Source organism: Mirounga angustirostris, unplaced genomic scaffold (assembly GCF_029215605.1).
Source record: "Mirounga angustirostris isolate CCGP_5_RB_7025 unplaced genomic scaffold, mMirAng1.0.hap1 SCAF_3, whole genome shotgun sequence".
NCBI lineage: Eukaryota > Metazoa > Chordata > Mammalia > Carnivora > Phocidae > Mirounga > Mirounga angustirostris.
The window spans coordinates 191,613,010-191,630,418 of NW_026991711.1; the positions used below are offsets into that span (position 1 = coordinate 191,613,010).

The 17,409-nt window shown below is 45.1% G+C and overlaps 1 long non-coding RNA gene across 1 annotated transcript; it reads right to left on the reverse strand.

Moving 5' to 3' along the window:
- Nucleotides 1-538: 538 nt before the first annotated feature.
- LOC135363931 (uncharacterized) lies at nucleotides 539-15,672 on the reverse strand. The gene is made up of 4 exons (XR_010410358.1): nucleotides 13,810-15,672; nucleotides 12,814-12,883; nucleotides 12,456-12,539; nucleotides 539-1,471 (listed from the first exon to the last, which is right to left on the reverse strand). It is a non-coding gene; the product is annotated as an uncharacterized LOC135363931 (long non-coding RNA).
- Between the last annotated feature and the right edge of the window lie 1,737 nt (nucleotides 15,673-17,409).

Here is a 17,409-nt window from a genome sequence, read left to right on the forward strand (position 1 = left end):
CTTGGCAGCTTTTTGCACTTCTGGGTATTTATCCCAAAGACACAGATGTAGTGAAAAGAAGGGTCATATGCACCCCAATGTTCATAGCAGCAATGTCTGCAATAGCCAAACTGTGGAAAGAGCCAAGATGCCCTTCAACAGATGAATGGATAAAAAAGATGTGGTCCATATATACGATGGAATATTACTCAGCCATCAGAAAGGATGAATGCCCAACTTTTACATCAACATGGATGGGACTGGAGATTATGCTAAGTGAAATAAGTCAAGCAGAGAAAGTCAATTATCATATGGTTTCACTTATTTGTGGAACATAAGGAATAACATGGAGGATATTAGGAGAAGGAAGGGGAAAATGAGGGGGGGGGAATTGGAGGGAGAGATGAACCATGAGAGACTATGGACTTTGAGAGACAAACAGGGTTTTAGAGGGGAGGGGGGAGGGGGAATTGGTTAGCCCAGTGATGGGTATTAAGGAGGGCACATACTGCATGGAGCACTGGGTGTTATATGAAAACAATGGATCGTGGATCACATCAAAAACTAATGATGTATTGTATGGTGACTAACATAACATAATAAAATAAAAAATAATAATAATAAAATAAAAAATAAAGGAAAAATGCCTGCCGATTTCCAGGAAGAATTAAATTATCTATATTTTAACGTTATTTAAATATACATTTATCATCATGTTATTTAAGCATATGAATATACAAAAAAAGGTAAGTATGGGTCCAAATTCCTAATGTTTACAACTCAAATTCCACTATAAAAGCACATTGACAGAATTATATCAATATGATGGATTTACGATTTGTTGAAAGGGGGTCATGCCTGGTTATGATTCCGTTCTCTGCCAAATCTCCCCATTCCCTCATTTCTCCCCTTTTCCCATTTGTACAAAGGGCCAGAATCTCATTCGCCTTCACGTGGAATGAATAATTATTTACACTGTTCTTTTCTCATGAGTTTATAAATAAATTAAATACAACTAGTAAGATTGTAAATAATAATCCAAAAGTGGCAATCACATGACAGTAGCAGAATGATGTCCTTTACTCACATTCCAGGATATGTGTATACGTTAATTTCATTATATTGTCACTGAGTCAGGTTTTAACTGAGTAACAATTACCCCCCAAAACAGCACTTATTTATAGCTCATAATTCTGTGGACTGATCATTTGAACTGAGTTCAGGCGAGTGGTTCTTCTACTGGTCTTGCCTTGGCTTTCTCATGCAGCTGCAGTCAGTTGGAAGATCAGGTGAGCATCACTGGGCCCTAGATGGCCTCACTCACATGTTGGGCACTCGGTTGGGGGTGACACGTGAGCCCCACATGGCCAACAACTAGCTGGCCAGCACCATCTTCTTCGCGTAGCTGTGGGTTCCAAAGGCAGCAAGAGAAGACAAATCCTAATGGACAAGCACTTTTCAAGCTTCTGCTCGCGTCATATTTGTTGGTGACCTACGGGCCAAAACACGTGGCATCATGAAGCTTAGACTAAGGGTGTGGAGAAATAGAATTACCTCTTAATGGGAGAGGCTGCAAAACTTTGCAACCATATATTCTTTTAACCTATCAAAGTCATAAAAGCAAAATCTTCAAATTAAAAAAATTAGAATATGCAGATCCTTGAAAACACTTTCTTGGACCCCTGTGATGAGTAGCTCATGTGAGTGTAATCCTGTAAGTGAAAGGAGAAGGAGTACATTTTGTTGATGATGGGATTTACAATCAATTATTAAGGATTAAAGAGTGTTTAGACTGAAATGCTACTATGTGGGTGTTTGCCAAGTGGTATTAGAAAACATAAGGTATAGGGGAAAGGTCTTTAATTTCTGGGTGCTGCAAACAGGTGCTGGTCTCTACCGCTGGAGATAGGATGTCCGTGCAGGACAGCACCAAGCTGGGAAGAGCTGCCCGCAGTGGTCTGAGCAGCTCCGGGTTCAGGGTCAATAACGGTCTTCCAGGGACATGTGGGAGGAAGTGCCCCAAATGCAGTAGGAGGTCAGAGGATTCACATCGCTGATGACTCACTGCTAAAGACCTCTATGACACTAAAGGGAAATCCTTGCAAGTTCTAATGAAGGTGTAAGGGAGCCCTGGGAGCAAACCAGGGAGCAAAGCCCTGGGAGCTGTGTGACAGCTTTTGTGTCACACAGGTTTGCATCTTGCTTGAGGTCACTCAAGGGCAGCAATAAGTGGGTAACTCCTCAGGCCAAAGATGTCAAAAAAAAAAAAAAAAAGCTTACAACATCACCACACCCCTGGTCTAGCAGGTGATCCTGTGCAATAACCATGGCAACAGGTGGGCAGGGCGAGCAGGCCAGTAGTCAGGAAGGATCTGCAAGAGAAATGTCTGCCTTAGCAAAGTCCTTCATGTCCATTCACTGGCCTGGCCCAGGAAGTCCAGCAGAGTAAGGAAGGAATGCAATGGGTGGACTTGAGAACCTGCCCTGGGCCCTGGGAAGAGAAGGAAGCAATGGCAAGGCTCACTAATGAGCATGTTCCCATGGTGGGCAGTTGAGGCTCAGTCCCTCTGGGGAACTGCACCCAAATCACCTTGGAGAGGGAGTCTGGGCTGTTGGACACCCACTTCCCATGTATCCTTGCTTTAGACATGCTCCCAGGGTGCACCCTGGCTGGCACGCTCTTGGCCAATGCAGCCCATGGTAGAAAGTTGTGACAGCCCCATATGTCACCTGATATTCAAGACACACAACTTCAATTCACACTGTTGATGAAACTCAAAGACGTTCATATGCAGCACTTTTGACTATTAAAAAGTAAGGACTAAAGCTATTTCTCTGTTGTTTCTCACTAGAATGCAAGAATCAGCATGGAAGCGGGATGGTTCCTGTCTCTTCCCTAGTTTTTCACTGTTGATTCTCTCAAGAACCACCCCCCCAACACACACACACCGCAGTGCACACCTTCAGGGGACACTTACCTTCCTATGTTTCCAAGGTACATTGTTATTTATTTAAAACACAATTATGAATACTATTGGGGCAAGTGTGCTGTTTATTTATGTTGGGTACATTTTAATTGGGATCCTGGAAGAGTGGAGAAAAATAAAATAATTGTGGCTGCCAAGAAAAGCTGGCTGCTTCTGAACATTTTTTTTAAAGATTTTATTTATTTATTTATTTTATTTTATTTTATTTTATTATGTTATATTAGTCACTATACAATACATCATTAGTTTTTGATGTGGTGATCCACAATTCATTGTTTTCATATAACACCCGGTGCTCCATGCAGTACATGCCCTCCTTAATACCCATCACCAGGCTAACCCAACCCCCTGCCCCCCTCCCCTCTAAAACCCTCAGTTTGTTTCTCAGAGTCCATAGTCTCTCATGGTTCATGGGAAATCGGAGGGAGAGACGAACCATGAGAGATTATTTATTTGACAGAGAGAGAGAGACAGTGAGAGAGGGAACACAAGCAGGGGAGTGGGAGAGGGAGAAACAGGGAACCCGATGCAGAGCTTGGTCTCAGGACCCTGGGATCATGACCTGAGCCGAAGGCAGACGCTTAACGACTGAGCCACCCAGGTGCCCTGCTTCTGAATATTTTTAAACCATGGTTTTGAGCAATTTGATCAGGATACAATTGGGAGGGGTGGGGTTCTTTCATGTCTCTGTGAAGAATGTCAATGGTGTTTTAATAAGGATTGCATTCAATGTGTAGATTGCTCTGGGTAGCATAGACATTTTAACAATATTTGTTCTTCCAATCCATGAGCATGGAATGTTTTTCCATTTCTTTGTGTCTTCCTCAATATCTTTCATAAGTGTTCTATAGTTTTTAGAGTACAGACCCTTTACCTCTTGGGTTAGGTTTATTCCTAACTATCTTATGGAGTTTTTGGTGCAATTGTAAATGGGACAGATTCCTTAATTTCTCTTTCTTCTGTCTCATTGTTAGTGTACAGAAATGCAACTGATTTCTGTGCATTGATTTTATATCCTGCCACTCTGCTGAATTCCTGTATGGGTTCTAGCAATTTTGAGGTGGAAGCTTTTGGGTTTTCCACATAGAATATCATGTCATCTGTGAAGAGTGAGAGTTTGACTTCTTCTTTGCCAGTTTGAATGCCTTTTACTTCTTTTTGTTGTCTGATTGCTGAGGTTAGGACTTCAGGTACTATGCTGAACTAAAGTGGTGAGAGTGGACATCCCTGTCATGTTCCTGACCTTAGGGAAAAAGCTCTCAGTTTTTCCCCATTGAGAATGATATTCACTGTGGGCTTTTTGTATATGGCTTTTATGATACTGAGGTATGTTCCCTCTATCCCTACACTTCAGAGAGTTTTAATCAAGAAAGGATCTTGTACTTTGTCAAATGCTTTTTCTGCACCAATTGAGAGGATCATATGGTTCTTGTCCTTTCTTTTATTAATGTGATGTATCGTGTTGATTGATTTGTGGATGTTGAACCACCCTTGCAGCCCAGGAATAAATCCCACTGGTTGTGGTGAATAATCTTTTTAGTGTACTGTTGGATCCTATTGGCTAGTATCTTGGTGAGAATTTTGACATCCATGTTCATCAGGGATACTGGTCTGTAATTCTCCTTTTTGATGGGGTCTTTGTCTGGTTTGGGGAATCAGGTAATGCTGGCCTCATAGAATGAGTTTGGAAGTTTTCCTTCCATTTCTATTTTTTGAAACAGCTTCAGAAGAATAGGTATTGATTCTTCTTTAAATGTCTTGTAGAATTCCCCCTGGGAAGCTATCCAGCCCTGGACTCTTGTTTGTTGGGAGATTTTTTATTACTGTTTCAATATCCTTGCTGGTTATGGGTCTGTCCAGGTTTTCTATTTCTTCCTGTTTCAGTTTTGGTAGTTTATATGTTTCTAGGAATGCATCCATTTCTTCCAGATTGCCTAATTTGTTGGTATATAGTTTCTTGTAATATGTTCTCATAATTGTTTGTATTTCCTTGGTGTTGATCGACGTGGATGGAACTAAAAGGTATTATGCTGAGTGAAATAAGTCAATCAGAGAAAAATAATTATCATATGGTTTCACCCATATGTGGAATATGAGAAACAGCACAGAGGATCATAGGGGAAAGGAGGGAAAACTGAATGGAAGAAATCAGAGAGGGAGACAAACCATGAGAGACTCTTAAGTATAGGAAACAAACTGAGGGTTGCTAGAGGGGAGGTGGGTGTGGGGTGGGGTAACTGGGTGATGGACATTAAGGAGGGCACATGATATGATGAACACTGGGTGTTATATGCAACTGATGAATAACTGAAATCTACATCTGAAACTAATGATGTATACAATATATTGTCTAATTGAATTTAACAATTAAAAAAATGAGTCTTCCTACCTAAGTGTAGATGTTCAGAATTTGACAGGAGCATTGGACTGGGTAGAAATAATGGGTAATGACCACAAAAGAAAAACTGACGTTGACAGAAGCTATGCCTGTTAAAATTACACTAACCAAGGATTCAGATACTGATCTTCATTATAAGCTGTTCCAAAAAGATGAAGAGCATCAATTCTGAAGGAAATAGGCTCAGTAAAATGAAAATGGAAACAAGTTAAAAATTTTTAATTTTGATGTCTAGAAAGTTGAACACAAATTATATTTGTTCTACTAGAATTCGCTCCAGAAAAAAATTGTTTCACAGTAAAGTCATGGGTGCTCTTGTAATGGATGAGGATGTTTCTATGCACAACATCCTCAGGGTCAGAAAGTTCCCAAGGTCAAAACTTTGTGTTAACCTCAATTTATTTGCATGGAGTTGTGCAAAAAATAGTCTTATTATTAAAGTGGGCTTTTTAAAAATAGTTGTTTTCCTTTTTTCATTCATGATTTTGTTTATATCTCTTCCCTCTTCCATTCATGGCTAACATCTGTGAGGGCCCTTTAGAAGGTTAATGTTAACAATTTGGGAAAGGAATTGTATTCGTATATGTGCTGCCAAAGCGAGCACAAGGAATTGCATTCGTTTATGCATGTGATATTTTGTAGGAAGTTGAAAATATTTCTATGCAGATAAATAAAAATTAATCGGTCTCTAAGGGCACAAAACCTTTTCTCCACTTATAAAATCGGTCTTATTTCACTTATATAATTGTGTTTAAAATTAGCAAGTTCTGTGCTAGACACAACACTTCATGTTTTTTTCTAGAGCAATATTTTCCATGAAGTAAGGCTTTATAGTATTATGTGCATTCGTTTTAATTCATGCCCTTCTTTTAGCAAGAAAAGGAAACCAGTTTTATGGGCTGCAAGCCTAGGGATTATGTTTCCTTTCCCGTTTTCTCTGTGATTCACTGTATTATTGTAGGCAGATCACACTGTCTGTGTCCTCACTATCTTGCCCTTTTTAGAGAAGCCAAACTGCACTTTCAGGGTCATCTCTCCACAGAGGTTGTAAAGATCCAGAAGGTCGTGTTTGTGTACTGTCTATAGACGATGAACATTGGGCCTGGGAGTTTTTCATCACATTGGAAATCTAGATTCTAAATGCCCAGAGGGCAGGGACGGTGTCATGGAATCCCCTGGAACTCCCCCAGGTGGCTGAGATAGGGTAAGAATTTCTCCTTGTTGATGAAATCCTGGAGCCTGGTGGACAAAAAGTCTCTCTTGGGAGGAGGAGGTGAGAATCATCTCTGAGAAGAGGAGACCCCTCTGGCTCTCTGTAGGTACCCAGTGAACATTGCCTATCTAGGGATGGGTGCACTGAGATTTTATTCACAAAAGAGCCTCAGGCACTTCCTCCAGCTCTGTCTTGGCCAGGTGGGAGCGTGACCCGCCCTAGTTATCTGTCTGGATCCATCTTTGTGGGGAGCACAGAAGCATTTGTGACCTCAGCCTATCCGGGGCCATCTTGGGTTTCACCTGGAGCTTCTTCTTCCAGGTATAGAATCCCACATTTTACCCTTCTCCAGATCAGAACATAAAGTTCCCCAATCTTCCCCAGTTTCAGAAATAGCAAATGTGTGGAGTCCTGGGCAGAATGTGATTTCCCATCTGGAAGGTAGGGTCAGCTGGTGGGTCAGCCAGGGTGTTACCCTGGCTCTGGAAGCCAGGTTGGTAGCACTGCTTCCTGGGAACTGGAGCGAATATTCCAGGCTGGATGATGAGTGGGAGAGGCAGACCCACCCCTGAGAAGTAAATTCTGCTCTGAGCCCTCGCTGCCCCCCAACCCCAGCAGACTTGCCTCTCTGCCCTCTGCAAGCCCGAGACTGTAGCTACCTCAACATCTTCAGTGTTACCTCTGTATCTAACTTCACTTTTGTGTTTCAAGGTGTTAGACACATTGGGAAAATTTAATGTCATATGTTTTAAGAATAAAATCTGTAATTATGACAGAATCTCTGGAAATAAGAAGTTTGGAGACCCATGTTTACGCACAGGAGAGGCAGAAGTCTGGTCACTGATGACCTTGCTGATGACAGGGACAGAGAGGCTCCTGCAAATCTAGCCCTGAGGATTTCTTGGCAAGTCCAGCGGGCCGGACCTCATAAATAAATATTCTTAGACATATATCTAAGCCTGCAAACCAAGCCATTTAAGTTCAGCTAAAGGCTCATGAGTTCATTATTTAACTAGAGGAAATGGTCCATGTTGCAAGATACTAAAAATTCACGTGATAGGTCCTGCTGTGGAAAATGCATCTGTTTTTCTAATTCACTGGATAAAACTCAGGGTGAAGACAGCTGAGGTGCAGGAGCAGCAGGGCTCCACTGTGGCCCCATCACCACAATTGGCAGGTGTCCCACCTGGCTCACAGGATTGCAGGCTCTCCTTTTCAAGGTCTGCTGGCCTTCTCTGTGATTGAGATCAGCCTGTGGGAAGACTGTGAAGGAGAAACTTATCCCCACCATGTGACACGTCTTCTTTTTCTTATGCCTCCACCCACCATAGGCTTAGCCTTCCAATGATCAGATGCATGCTTGGAGATCAAGCCTCCCCATTTTGTCTTCCTCCTTCTGCACAGCAGAATGGTAACAAGCGTTTAGGAGGTATCTTTAAGTTCTGCTTGTGATTTAACTAAAAAAAAAAAAATCTGGTCTCCAACTGGTCCAATCATGGAGTCATTTCAAAGACACAATCCCAAAGTGACTAGGGCAGCCCAAGTCTACAGCTGTCAAACACTGAATAGTGTTTGACACTGGCTCCTTGCTCAGCGGGGAACCTGCTTCTCCCTCTCTCTCCCTCTGCTTGTGCTCTCTCTGTCAAATAAATAAAACCTTTAAAAAAAAAAAAAAGGAAAGAAAATATTAGTAGAATGAGTGCGTCTGCCAGCCACAACCTCACTGTAGTCAAACCACCCTGTAATGGAGCCAGGATTTGAGTCTTTGAGGCACAAAGACCTTGTTATTTGCCATGTGACCATTATGACACCTAAACTTCCATTCTTTGGTGGAGCCAAGTAGGCCCAGCTCTCCGTGCTCCAATGGAGCAGCATCTCCACTGTGACAGTGCACTTAACAGACAGGGTCTATTCCTGATTGTAGATTTTCCAAAATTGTTGTCCAACCACAGCTTCAAACAAAGCCTTCGGTGCCTCCATGTTGGGATGAATTGGAACTTACGGGCTCTGATGTAAGAAATGCAGCATCAAAAACAAAGCTTCTATTTCTTTGCACATATAATTGTCAACCACCACGAGGCTCTTAGGTCCTTCACAATTGGCTCACCAACAATTTTATAGCCATTCGTTGTCCCTTAAACAAGGCGACCATCCTCACAAACCAGATTTCACATATTCCCAGGCTACAGTAGCTCATAGGTGCAGCTGCTGATCACGAGCTGGCCCGTTTCAAAAGCAGCTCTATTCCCAAACCACTCTGAGTTAAACTGACACGTTCTAAGGGACTCGATGTGGAATATTCCATTATCAGGATGATGACAAATTCCCTAAGAATCCTCTTCCGGTGCCAAACTCACATGAGATTATCAGAGATGTGCTTTGGATAAGCATTGTACTTGGGGTGAGTTTAGGAGAGGAAATAAAGTGCCAGAAGGAAGCAACCTCTGCCCTGGTTTCTATCACTCCTAGAAAGAAAAAGTCAAAAAGCCACTTCAGCTACCAACCACCTCTGCCGGTAGAGGGTCATGCAGGCTGGTCGGGAGGGAGAACTTGAGCAAGAGAGCCAGGCAGATGGGCTCAGCCCCGAGGAGCACCCCCAAAGCACTGCTGTGGGTGATGCCTCTGTGGGGCCATGGGGGAGTGAGGAAACCAGAGCTTTGTGTGTTGGTCCAGTTGATTAATCATCCCTGTGTTTGGACAATGAACCAGGACAAACTGACTTCACCTGCTGGATAGACACATCTGTCAAACCCACATAAACACACATAGCAGCCCAGTGAGGTGGGAAGCATTAAATCTAGTTCTACAGATGGGCTTTGGGCAGTCTGATGGTTGGATGATTGTTCACAGATATTCACTCACCTCTCCTCCCAAGCAGCCCCAGGGCAGGAGTGCATTCGCTCATCACACTGACATGGGGCTTGGCCAGGGGATATGATTTGGCCAAGAATATGAGCAGATGTGAAATGAGCACAAGACTTCAATGTGCTTGCGCAGTTTGGCTTGACTCTTAAGCACTGAGATTTGCCATTTAAAAGAGCTTCCCAGGCTGCCTCTTCAACCTGAACCCCAGAACAAAATAGCACAGCAGACTTAGGTTTTGCCCAAAGCCCAGAGCCAAACCCAGCTGACCCACAGCTGGAAACAGAGCCGACCACTGGGCGCAGGGCTGAATGGCTCCACTGCATTGACATGGAGGTTCATAAGCATGAGAGTAAGTCCTTTTAATATGCCATTGAGTTTGGGAATGGCTTGTTATGCAGCATTACTCTGGCAATAGCTAGCTGATACAGAAAGGGGTTTGATTCCAAGCATTCAGATTTGCCCATCTCCAAATCCAATGCTCTTTTAAATGTACCATGTAGAACAGTGTGGAGGTGGGAAATCAGGGAAAATTTGGGCAACAGTCCCCTCTACAGTATAGCTTACTACTGAAGCATCCAGAAGGTTCAAAGACAAAAGATGAACATTACACAGGAGCTCATTCAGGAGAGTAGTTTGTTGACCTAGATTTCTGTTCCCAGAAGATATTCCACATGAATTTTTTGGCTCACCCAACTTAAAAAATAACACCCTTGCTAATTCATGAGCTTCATCTGTGAACCTAAAACATGTTGAAATGCAGATCTCCCTGTGTTTAAACTTAGCTGAAATACTTGTTCTCAACATTGTACAATAAAACACACTAGCTTAAGCATGAAAATAGTAATATTTTTACAGAAGTAAAGAAATGACAAAATACAGTTATCATATAAAATCTCTCCATTCTGCTACCAGGAGCCATGTTTGACAGACTCTAAATCCTGCGGCCTTTTCATGATGTCACGTGGAACCAATGGTGTGGAGGTAGGGAACGGCTGAGTGTTAAGAGTATTTATTAAGCTGAGGTGCAAAGCTGATTTGTTTGTATTTGCATTTTCGTCCTTTTGCTGGGCTTTGCTCCTCTCTCCTCTGCTCATGACGTAAATTAAGGAAATACAGTGAATTAAAGAAGAAAGTTAGGGAAGCATTAAATCAACAGAAACTATGTGATTTTTAAAAAGTCTTAAAATTTCCATCCTCTTTATCAAGAACAGGAATTTATTGTTACAAGGGGAAAAAATTTTTTAAATACTCCCCTTTTTTTTTTACATAAAGCTCTTGAATCATGGTAGAAAAACAGATGTCCCTTCATTTTTACTTTGATTTTTTTTATTCCATTGGGAAACGCTTTGTGTGCATATTTTTAAGCATCCTATAAACTTAAGAAAAAGAGGTTTCTCCATCAAAGATATAAACAAGAAATCACTCCTGTGCTCTGCGATGTCTGAATTTTGATCATCAAGATGCAGTTCTTTGGGGAGACCACAGTGGACTGTTCATGTTTGCTGGCTATCCCTACATGACAGGCACTGTGCTGGGCACTCTGTACACACACATAGGTGTGAGTCCCCATGACAGCCCTGAGGTCTGCTGCGTAATGTGCATTTGCAGATGAGACCCAGAAAAGTTATGTTACTTTCCCAAAGACATGTAAGTAGTAAGTGGTGGTCTCGGATTGAACCCAGTGTATCTGGCTCCAGATCCCATGCATCTTCCACAGCTCCAGGCTGCATCCTTCCAGACTCCTTCCTTGTCCTCAGTAGGAGGGACGCACCCCTGTTCAGCCTGGAGAGGAAGCTTGCTTTCCAGGCAGGTGGGCAATAAGCATCAAGTTCAGACCAACTGTCTGTCACTCGCCCTGGACTCTGTGAAGTGTGTCTCCACCCTCTCCTTCAGTGTTCAGTTTGGGGTTCTTTTACTAGCTTATCTTGGGGAGGCATGTGTGTGACACCCCATCCATTTTCCTTTCCCTTAGAAATCACACTGAAACTTTTGATGTTTAGGAAGGGGGAATTCAAGCTAAAGAAGTTAAACAGTAGCAGTGGAAGTTTGCAGATTTTACTCTTTCCTTCTGTGTTTGCCTTTCAGTAAAGGAACTGCTCATGATTAGGTACATTATCATAGAGACATATGTTTTTATAATGATGGATACTTCTCATAACGCATTTTTCCCGACAGGGGACCGGGGTCAGTGGCAGCTCTGGTGAATCATCAATGACTTGGCAAAGACTAATGATCAAAACTAAAAATTAACCTCTTAGCACTTTCTCTAACAACTTGTGACACCACTGTTATTCATGTAATTATAATTTAGGATTGTTCAAGACACAGACCTAGCGATTATGCTTTCTCCTCTATCCTGGACATCCAACGCATTAGCACATCCTGTAGTTTGAGGTCCAAAACCTTGCCTCCCTTCGCTTCTCTCCATGCTAAGGTCACCTCTGCGGTTGCTGCCACTGTCACCTCCCCCTTGGATGAGCTGGGCCACTGGCAACAGTGATGTCAGAACGGTAAGTTCTAATGGGGACTGTGCCCCAAGCCCAGTCACCCCCACCCCCAGAGCTGCCTTCCATACTGGGGAGTCCAGTGCCAGGCCATATTCCTCCCGTTTATTATCTGTGCCCCTGGCAGGAGTTGCAGCTGCATGCACACGCTCAGGCAGGCCTCGATCTCCTGTGACTGGCACCCCGTGCACGCTCAGCAGCTAGCTGGGGACTGGACGTTCCTCCTGCTCTGTGCTGAGCTCATGAGAGGCACCACTGGGTTCTTTCCCGCCATGAGCTGGGTTCACACGCTGAGTCAGCTGGACACACAGGAGTCGAAAGAAATCACGTGACGTTTCACAAAGACAGGCAGACAGATGGAATTCACTTCTTCATCATGTTATTTTTGTATTATAATTATGGGTCTGCTCTGACAAGAGACACGCAAGCTCTATGATGGCAGGGTTCAGGCAGCTTGGTTGGTGGGTTGGGTGGTCTTCGCTGCTGTCCCTCAGGGCCTAGAACCATACCTGACACACAGTAGGCGCTCCATAAGTACTCGGGGGCATCGGAGAAATGTTGGAGCTGCTGCAGGCTCTTGTCATCTCAGGTCTCTGAGGACGTAGAGAAAAGTAAGTGAGCATTCATCAACCTCACCTGGAGGTCTGTATGTGAGCAGAGAATCCCTGGGAGCCAGGGGGGCAAGCAGCTGGCCTGCCCGCTGTCCTTCCCGCGTCCTGCCTGCACCCCAGGACAGAGCTCTTCCCCACCTCCGCCGAGAGCAGCTCCGAACTCTGAACTCTGTGGGTGACACTACCCATGCCTCTCCCAGATGCCCTTGGATCCTTCTAGCACCCGGAATGCCCCGTCTCCCGGGTCTGTGCTTACCTCACTAGCTAGCAAGGCCTTCTGCACAACCTGGCCTTGGGAAGTGTTCAACGTGGCGGCGGGAGACACACTAAGGGGAGAAGGGGAAGGTGAGCAAGACTGAACTCATCTTTCTCCCAGTTACTTGCTTCCCCTTTTTCTCTTCTTTTCCACACAAGTCCAGATTTGGGGGTAGGACTCAGCCTGGGGAAATTCAGAGAGTTGAGCTGACCACACTGGGGCCTGACATCTCCCTGAGCATGCTCATGGGTGTGTGGAGGGACCAGGGGGCCCAGAACACCCCTTCCACCCCAGAAGAACACACCCCCAGTGAGGCAGCTGGGACCTGAGAACTCGCCAGGGGGATCTGCCCATCCTGGTTCAGTGGAAGCCTTGTCCTTACTGTAGCTTCAGTGACAATCATTCACGTTTCTAGAAAGTTCCATGATCTGCCTTTCTGCACAGACCTCACAAGGCTGTTACATCCAAGGTTTATTTGGCTCTTAACTTTTAAATGCAGTCACGATTTTTCCATTCTCACTGATCTGGATTAATTTGGCCAAGCCTGAGCTCACAACTTTTAAGCATTCAATTTTTTTTCGGTTAAAAAAAAAAAAAAAAAAAAAGCATCAGAAAACCCTCATCCATTTTGCCCGGCTCTAATTCTGGAACTTGGGTATTTTGTTTGAACTGTAGGAAATGCAATTTGGTGGCCCCATCTCGGTCTGTGTGGGCGCCTCATAATCAGGAAGCGGTGGGTAGGGACAGACCCCCAAGGCAGAGGGGAGCCCTAAGGCTGAGTCATTCCATTTGCTGCCTCTTGGCCACAGGCGTTCAGCCATTGTCGCTGCCTCTGGAATGAGTCAAATTCCAAATCCCATGGATACCTTGGTCCCTCCAGAGATCTGGCAGTCCACACGACTAGGACATTTGTTCCTAATTTTCTACCCACGTCCCACTCCACAAGTGACTGGAACTTCCCACTGGGGGCTGCAACCACAAACTAAGACTGCTGACCTCAGGCATAGCTCTTTTGGCTTTTGAAGATTCCCAACCCGGAAAATGGAAGTATTTATATTGTTGGCATCTGAGTTCAGAGCTGAGTGGTCTTCTGGGAACATGATAGGTTATTCCATTAACTCTGGGAATCAGACAGGATTTTCTCAGCCCCGTTGTTGAAGGCTTCCAAGAAATGCAGCGCTGGGGGACAAAGGGACAAAGAGTGGTTGTCTGAGTTTCAGGGAAGGGAGAAAGTTGAGGCAGTAGACTTGGGGGTCTTTGCCTTTGGGGTAGGGGAAAGTATTTGTCCATGAACCGTCCATGAGTCTCGGGGATTCGGTGGGATGTCTTTAGCTCGCAGGCCTCAGAAGGGAAGCCCCATCCCATAGCCTTGGACCCTGACCACTTCTGAGATATCCAAAGACCAGCAATGCCGTGGGTTCCCCGAAATTCTCAGCCAGGCCTTACCCCTCACTCCCATCCCTCCTTGCCGTGCTGTTGATAAGCAGTAAGCTGCATCTTGCTGTAAGAAGGCTGAGAGCCGTAACGGAAAATGCCAGACCCAAGGCAGTTCCTTTTGGGGCAGTATCAGCCCGAGGCACATTTAGTGGCCTGCTGAGAAATGTTAGCTCCGTTAGGCAGAAACTTTGGCCCATACAGGTCTTTTAGGGGACAGCTGACATCTCTACTTCCCAATTTCAAGGTTTGAGGCATGTGGAAGAATGCGTAGAATTTTCTGGGAAGGGTTGTAGGTGAGGTGGCTTTAGTGACCCCTCTTCCCACACCGCTTCCCAGCCATCACTCCTGCTCCTTAAGGATCAGGCCATCAGCACCACAACCTGCTCAGTCACCTGCAAACCACTTCACCGCATCCACGTCACAAGACGGAGGAAGAGGTAGTGTTCGTTCCCTTAATGCTTTTAGCCGCTCACCCGGCTTATAATAAGGACTCGCGAGACCTATTTGGGGCATAAGCAACCTTACAGATAAGCACACACTTATTTTCTTATAGTTCTGGAGATCAGCAGCCCAAAGCCGGCATCACTGGGCCGAAATCAAGGTGTCTGCAGGCTGCACCCTCCCTGGGGGCTCTGGGGAGAATCATCAGTTCCTTAAACCTTCCAATTTCTGGTGCCTGTCGCTGTCCTCGGCTTGTGGCCACATCCCTCCAAACTCAGCCTCCGTGGCCACCTGGCCTTCTCTTCTGTGATCAAATCTCTGTCTGCCTCCCTCTTCTGGGGATACGGGTGCTTGCATCTCGGGCCCACCTGCACAATCCAGGCTAATCTCCCTGCCTCAAGATTCTTAATGTAATCATTACTTTTTTTTTTTTTTTTTTTTGCATATAGAAACGCACAGGTCCTTGGGGTTATAATGTGACTATCTTTTGGAGAATCAATTTCAGCTTTTCTCAAACTTCAGATGTACAGCTTCAACCCTGGCCTTTATATTGAGCTGGAGGTCTAGATTTCTAACAACAGCACTTCCCATCCCCGGGGCCGGGGAACGGAGGGAAGGGCTCTGTGTAGACCGCTCCCTCTCTGCCCTTGTATTCAAGGTCTAATTTTGAGCCCTGGTGCCAAGAGGACCAGGCAAGGTCTTGCTTTGTCCCTGGGGCAGGTCAGTTTGTGCTCACTCAGTGAGAAGGGCCTGACCACAGTGGAAAGTTTGGGGAGTATCCCAGGGATTGGGGGCGTCGGGCAAGCCTGCTTGCTCTGCATGCCCTGTTTGCTTGTTTTGTCTTTCCAGTTGTCATTGCAGTGGTCCAGGCAGCTGGAACGGTCTGCAGGGTCTGCTCTGTCTGAGCATCTTCACATGGATTCATTTCCTTGCTCTGGCATCTCTGGAGGGGGTCTTCTCACTAGGAGCAACAACACGCTCCGTATAAGACGTGACCAAAGGCACCGGAGGAACAAAAGATCAGAGGCAGCAGTAAAAACATAACTCACCCCCAGAATAGAGTCTCGGTGTCGGTGGGGTGAGGGACATCAGGAAGCCCCATGCTATGGCTGGTCTCCAGCCAGACGGGCGTCACATGCACACTGTGAAGACACATCTCCCCGGATCGTGGGACCCTCGCCAGGAGCACTCAGCCAGGTACCGTGCACGTGGGTCAGCGCTCGGACGTGCTGGGTAGCATCTGGGCCTTCAGCCACTAACCAGGAAATGAGGTATTCCGCGGGGAAGGGGTTTGTGCGTATCAGTGCAGGCTCGGGAGAGGTCCCAGGGCTGCAGAGAAACTGGACGGTTCTATGTGACTCCTGGGAGCTTAGCATGAGGGAACAGCAGCTGCCGTGGAGGGGGGCAGAAGATTGAATTTACATGATGAAGGGAAGGCCAGCGAAGCTGTGGCCTCACCTCATTGGCGTTGTGAGGACCAGCTTTCTCTTGTCTTTAGCAAGAATCTAACATCTCATTTTGATTGTTCCTGCAACTCTGCATGAACGTGACCAAATGCTGGATGTCAGACTTCACCTACTCCTTGTTCCTAACTCCAGATTCGTTGCTCACAGAACCCACCACAAACCAGCTCCTCACTGGAAAAATCGCCAAACCCACAGTGCTGAAAAGTAGTCATTATCACATATGCTTTCAATTCAGATGGAGCTTTGCAGGAAACATGGCTAGTCTTCCACGGTTGGCCTCTGTGGCTAGAGCACTCGCAACCCAGAGCTTTGCCCTCCACTCGCCTGTGGGCATTTACTGCAAAGCGGTGTTGTGGGACCCACAGATGGGCCCCAGGGACTGAAAGCACCATTCCACATTCTACTTTAAAAATCAAAACAGATACCTAGAGGATTTGTATTTGAAAGAATTCTATTTTCTTTTGCCTATTTATTTTCTCTCTGATTTAATTTTTGATGATCCTAAAATAAATCAAAGTGTTGAGTAACATATTTAATTTGTAGAGCATAGATCCACCGCCAATAACTAAATTACAATTACAACAGAGTGGTAACGAAGAAGGAGGAAGGGAATCACCCGACAGACTTTGCCCAGCATGACGTGGGCTTCATGATTATCCTCATGGACAGGCCAAGAATGGTGGCCAACCTAGCAGCTTCAGACCCACTGGGGATTGAAACAAATCAGAAGCTGTTTAGATAATTGGTTGTACCAAAGAGAAGAAACCCATAAATCTGGGTGGGGAAGGAGAATGTTTCATGCTATTTTAAAGTGAAATCTGTTTGAATTGGCTGAGCTTTCTGAGGTTGGCTAGACTTTGCAACTCCATAGGCAGGAACATGGCTGTCTTCATTGTAAAGAACCAGTGATAACACCTATCAAAATCCTAAACTTGGGCGCCTGGGTGGCTCAGTTGGTTAAGCGTCTGCCTTCGGCTCAGGTCATGATCCTGGAGTCCCGGGATCGAGTCCCGCATCGGGCTCCCTGCTCGGCAGGGAGTCTGCTTCTCCCTCTGACCCTCCTCCCTCTCGTGCTCTCTGTCTCTCATTCTCTCTCTCAAATAAATAAATAAAAAATCTTTAAAAAAAAAATCCTAAACTTTGCAGCAATACACAGGAGACTGTGGTCTGTGTACATAAAATACGAGCAAAAGTCTTTGTTTCTCTCCTCCTAGCCACAAAGTTGCTCCTTTGGTTTCCTTTCAGAAAGCTT